Source organism: Ruditapes philippinarum, unplaced genomic scaffold (genome assembly GCF_026571515.1).
Source record: "Ruditapes philippinarum isolate M1 unplaced genomic scaffold, ASM2657151v2 ctg6236_1_1_1_1, whole genome shotgun sequence".
In the NCBI taxonomy this organism is placed as follows: domain Eukaryota; kingdom Metazoa; phylum Mollusca; class Bivalvia; order Venerida; family Veneridae; genus Ruditapes; species Ruditapes philippinarum.
The window spans coordinates 90,356-97,234 of NW_026864714.1; positions in this window are offsets into that span (position 1 = coordinate 90,356).

The window sequence follows — 6,879 nt, forward strand, 5'->3', positions numbered from 1 at the left end:
TAAATTTGTACACTAAATTTTATAGCGGGTGATTTTTGCCACATGAAAACCAACAAAGTACAAAAAAGTAACCGGCGCCAGACACAAAGTGGTGTGTTTATTGCATTTTCATGTTTTCGCCCAGTGCCCTTGATGCAAAATACAAATCAGCCTTCATCAAATTTCTTATCATAGAAAAAGGGTTAGTTTTTTATCCGTACAAAAAATAGATATTGTACATGTATTAGCACAGTTATGTTCACTTTCAAACTGACCTGTTATAAATAATGGCACAACCAATATGTTACTGTCTAAGCCCTTTTTAGTAAAAATAATTATACATAATATATAAATTGTTATTTTAATTTAGACTATGAGTATGTAAGGTTTTTATTTCTTATTTATTAATTAAGAATTAATTATCTGTTAATTTAAAAATCTAAATATCTGTCACGGTTTAGAACTGTTCACTATTTAAAGATTTTTAAAGGGGGTCATTATTTAATTTTTTTTTTTTGGTTTTTGACACTTTTACGATGAACACAGTTTTTTTAATCAATCTGGTCATACTTTTTCTTCCCAGGTCCGATACTCGTGCCTGTGATTATATGATGATGACTCAGGTATCCTTGTATTTGGTAAAATAAATCGTATGATTAGTTAATTGACTATAAATTGTCTTTGCATCTTGGCAAGACAGAGTCTTTTTGGTTTAAGTTTCAACTTAAACTGGGCCTAGCCTCCAGGTCACATGAAATGGTACTGCTATAAAGTACACATCTTTTGTTAAGTATTTAGGTGCAAACCTGGATCAAATTCTTTTGGCGTCGCCCTTTGATGCTTTGCATCAATGCTTTTCTTGTTTACTGTTGTACCACATTAAAAGGTACAGAGTTGAATATAATAAAATATTCTTAATAGAATTTATGAATGGAATAATTACGTTGTTTTCATGATTTCATGGTTGATTTTCAAAAGAGTTTTAACATAGAATGAATCTGTTATTACATACATGTATATTGTTTGTAATGTGTTAGAATACAAAATTCTTGAACAAAAAATAATGCTGCTCTTTTCAATAGATTTTAACCGTTTACCAATATGTTCGTGCATTCGCAATTCGTTTTTAAGCAAATATACAAACGTATTTCTTTTATACAGTTACTTTGGAAGTGTTCTTGCTCAAAATTCAAACATGATATTGAAAACAATAGGAAGTACATGCAAATCTTTATACACTTTAAACATATCTGCGGTTTAAACAACACATTTACTCCGCACGTTTCTTTACACTTGTATTTGTGTTAAACTATCTTTAAACAATTCCATATCCACGTTTCACAAATTACATACATAAATTGATAAAAACGAAATATGGAAAACAAGTTGAAACAAAGCATAGAAACAAATGCTTTATACAACACTTATAAAATTTCAACAATGAATGACATAAAAAGTATACTTGAAAATACACTGAACAAAAACAAAGTAAATCAAACGTTAAATATATATGTCACACTGAATGGGTTTCTCATTTTAAAACATAAATCAAAATTACGATAATTTGTCCGCAGAAGTAATATAAATCTCTTGTATAAGTATAGATTTATCCTCGCATACTTAATTGTTATTGTTAATATACGTTTGGTGACCTCGCCAGTGTAAGACACTGTAATAAAATAAATTTATGCAAATAATCTACTCATACCACAATGTGTGATATTCGTACTGTTAGATAATTAGAAAAATGAACTCACTGTCAATGAACTCACCTTTAGATAATTAGATAAATGAACTTTCAGTTAGATAATTAGATAAATGAATTCACTGTGAGATAATAAGATATATGAACTCACTGTTAGATAATTAGATAAATGAACTCACTATTAGACAATTAGATATATCAATGAACGCTTCTTTGAGAGATGAACTACAGCTTTGTTTAATTAATACATACATAAACAATTCTGTAATACATTCATTTCTGACTCCACCAGTTTTTTGCAAAACTTACAAATATATTTTCACAACGGTTATTTTCAAGCTTGAAATGCACAACATTGCATTTCAATTTTTTAAGTGGTGACTTAAGAGGGTAAGGTATGTGTGTGGTTGGCAAAATGTTACTTGCTTTATAACAATCATTTAAAAAGCCCATGTGCTCTTTGTTCTTTGTTTACAACCATCTCATAATTGTCATGATATATCATTAATATTACGTTTTATTAGAAATATATATTATAGATGTATTTTTTTAAAATGCTGCAGCAAAAGAAATTAAAACAAAAAGGAAGACACCCAAGTATAACTTTCTTAATGTGTAACCTTTCTTATATTTAATTTTATGAAAACGTTTATATAAACTTGTAAATGCATCTATTACCAATAGCTTTCCTTTTATTTCAACTGGGCATGAAAATTTTATTTTGTTTCTAATCAGGTACAATCATATCATATCCCATTTACTTTAAATCAATTTGATTTTACAGTTCATGGTTTGCTTCTCTTACCAAAGGTTTTTTCTTCCTTAATGAAAACAATTTTTTCACTTCACCTCTAAACCTTGATCCACTTAGGAAGTAAATGAAAAAATTTAAGCACGAGTTTAAGAAAAGAAGAAATCTGAAAATGTTCATCAGGAAAAATATATCGCCAATTTGTTCGACTCCAAGAAAGCCTTGAATCTTGTAAACCATAAAGACAATGTTGATGGGCATAACCGTGACAATGAAAGATTCAAGATTCAAATAACTTTATTTGTGTTCAAAGGCCTCAGGCCCAAAATACATAGCATACATACAACAATATAGTAATATGGTTGCGTCACCTTAACAATGTTTATTAATGCGTAAAAAGACTAGTTGTTTATGTTATCCATTAAAACATATACATAAAACATAAGCTTCCTTAATGTGATTATATCACGTGTACCTATTAATACATAAAAATCATGTAGTTCTTTTCCGCCAAAATACCAATTGAATAAATACTTATCACGGATTTGTTTGTATTTTTTACATATAAAGAAAGCATGGAACTCACAATCTATACTATCATTACAAGTTGTACACAAACGTTCTTCTTGGGATATTATTATGTCTGCCTATTTCTATACCTAATTTATGGTTGGAGCAACGAAAATTACAAAACGCCTTTTATGTTTAAATGGTATGTCTATTAATAAGTATCGTTCATCATTTAAAAGTGTTTTAAATTTATTATAGTGAAAACATCTACTAGAATTCGTTATATTTTCATACCATTGCTGCGTACAACAATCAATAAGTCTTTGTTTGAAAAGTTTAAGAAACATATTTGTGTCACCAATTTCTTGAGATATCCAGACAAAACCAAAACCATATCTAAACAGTACACGTTTAACTTTGGTAACCCAACATATTCGACCGACATCGTCTAGTGACTTCAACATTAAATAACACTGTTTAGGATATCTAGATGAAGGCATGGTCAGAAGTTTACAAAAATATCGTATGCAGTTTGTCATGTACGAAATACTTAAGGGCAATCTACCACATTCCCCTAAAACCATAGCTGTATTTGTAGTTTTTTTAACAGATAAATGTTTTCGACAAAAATCATTATGCACATATTCAATAGTTTGGCTATATTCAAAACCCCATATTTGTGATCCATAGCATAAAATTGGTTTAATCATATGATCAAAAATTTTAAACAATTCATTACTTGGAAAATGACCGAACGGTTTCTGATAATATTTTAACGATAATATTGCCTTTTGGGCTTGAGATGCCATTTTTTCCTTAGCGTGAGTCCATGATAATTGAGGAGTGAAAATGAGTCCCATATATTTATACATAGATGTTATATTTAAGCTTTTACCTCGGAAATACCATTTCTCATAATTACGTAAAGGACCACCATTACGGAAAACAATTACTTCTGTTTTATCAAGATTAATTTCCATTCCAGTACTAGTATTATAACAAAAAGTGTCAATAACATTTAATTGTTGTTGTAATTTAGATACAGTCTCTGCACAGTTCGCTACATCATCGGCAAACATAAGACATAATATATCCGGTATTTATTGTTTATATGTCAATTTTATCAAAAGCTTTTCGGAAATCGACATATAAACAATAAAAACGACCACCTTTTTTAGACAAGTATTTTTGTATCATGGCTTGTAAACAGAAAATATTATCAATAGCTGAGTAATTACACCTGAAACCTGCCTGACATTCGTCTATTTTATTATTTTCTTCAGCCCAATTATATTATATGTTATTTTGGTTATGAAGTGATATATGTGGATATATTACCTGTTAAGATTTTATATCACCCTCGCCTAACGGCTCGGGTGATATTTTATCTTGGCAGGTAATATATCCACATATATCACTCCAAAACCAAAATAATAATTTTATTACCCTTCCCCTGCCGAGTTTAGACGATTTTTTAAAAAAAATCATTGCTGTTTCAAATGAAACGTCGAAATAAGATTCCCTTTAGGGTACCTCTTCGTCACAACATGACGTCACATAAATACATGACGCATTTTCCCGTACCTAACGAATGTAAACAAGAGAAAAGGAGTAGTCTATTGAACGCACTTTTTTGTAATTAATGTCAAGCTTTCACAAGGTCATATTTGTTTTCGATAATTATGGTAATATGTATCATTACTCTACTTTGGTAAATATTTATCATTTGACAGTTAAAAAGTGCCTTTAAATCGGAATTTACACCGCGTAAAATCGAACCGTACGCGCATCACCTCAGCGCATGTTGTTTACAACGTTGGGTACCCAACGGGGAAATTTAGTGTGTATATTACCCGTCTGGCTCGGTTATATCAATTTCTTTCTGGTGATCAATATCCAATCAAAAAGGCGGAAAAAATCTGGAAGGGTAATATAACCTTTTATTAACAACGCCAGAAAATATTTTATACATTGTATTTGTGATAGAAATGCCCCGATAATTGTTCGGTAAGGAAGGCTATCCAGACTTGTAAACTGGACATATAATACTTTGACCCCAAGTATTTGGAAAATTTCCTGTTGTTAGAATTGTGTTAAATAGCAGTAACAAATGTTCCCCAATGTCCTGACGTGAATATTTAAAAAATTCAGATGGAATCCCGTCGAATCCAGAACTTTTATTATTTACAAGTTTAGAAATAACTGATTCAATTTCACATAATGTAAAAGGTAAATTAAGTGAATTCGCACTTTCATCAGAAGATACATGTTCGTTATTCACGTGTGACGGCACCTTTACCGCGTTTGTGTCATACAATAGTTTATTGAAATAATCATACCATTCTTTAGAAGAAATGCTATTGTTTGTTATATTATTTTTTGGTTTGGCTGATTTCAATTGTTTCCAAAAAGAAATGGCATCAGTGCTGTTCACTAAGTTATATCTATTTTTACTTTGGTATTCAAATTTCTTTTTATCACAACATATTTTAAATTCGTTACTACTAGTTTTATATAATCGCAAATCATTTTGTGTATTTGTGTTACGAAAATGACGTAATAATTGATGCTTTCGTTTCTTCAATCTAAAACATTCATCATCCCACCATGCAGGTTGATTAGAACTAAATTTAAACTTTATTCTCATACATTCGCCAGCTTCATGATAAATCTGAGTTAATAAATTTATATACTCATTAATGTTTTCGTTAAGTTTTTGTATTAATGTATCATTATTCTCATGTAAAAGGTTTCGTAAACTATTCACGAAAATTTCATTATAATTATTTTTCCAGCGGAAGTTTATCATATTAATATTATTACACGTGTTTGTTTGATAAAGTGTATTTGTACAGGTATTTTTATCTTAAATTCTAAATTGCAACAGATAGGAAAATGGTCTGAATCGTCTTTATCTAAGACTTTAAAATATTTAAACATACTGAAAAACATTTGTTGAAACAATCATATAATCTACAACGCTAACTCCGTCGTTAGAATAACACGTATATTCCCCTTTAATATCACCATGACACCTGCCATTTAATAGTGAACATCAAATATGCAACAAAAATTTACTAAATCTTTACCAAAATTATTCCCTCTTATACTATCTTTATTTTGACGTGGAATTTCAAAAATAGCTACCTTCATAATCGACATTACCAAAAACATAATGAAGATCATCGTTAGGAATGAAATCTAAAAAATTTCGGTCCTAGCATTGAAATCTCCGCCCAAAAATAGGTCAACCTCAGGATAATCAAACTTAATTTTCTCAATATTATCATACATTTGTAAAACGCCATTTTTCTCAAGCATTCTATCATAGTACACTGAGTTTTCAGGTGATATGTATGTAAAATATATAATGATATCGTTACAATGATAAAGTTCTGAAAAGTTAATCAATAAGACAACACAATTCTCAAATTCTGAAAAGATATGATGAACTATTCCCTTTTTATAGATTATATTGCTTATGAAAACACTTACACCACCACTGTTACGCTTGGCATTTGGTAACATGTTTCTTACATAATCAAAATGAGTATGTGAGCTTAAAAATTTTTCATATTCCCCCTTAAATTTACTCCAAGTTTCACATAAGCAAAAAATGTCAAATGAACTGAGAAAACGCTTTAAATCAATATTGTCACAGTGTTTATTTAATCCGCCGATATTCCACGATAGTATTTTTATGTTTACAGTTCTAGGTGAGTGATTATTTGGTATGCCTTGGCCGCCCTGCTATTCTATCGTCGAATCAGAAAGATACTCATCCTGTGACGTTTGTCGTGTAGATGTTATTGGCTGTCTCAAGTCAGCTGATACGTCACGTGGTTGTGTTTCACTTCTTCCCGCTTGATTTGTAACCAATCGGCTTACATTAGTAATTACCAACGTGACTGTTATTTGCCAAACATCGTAGCCT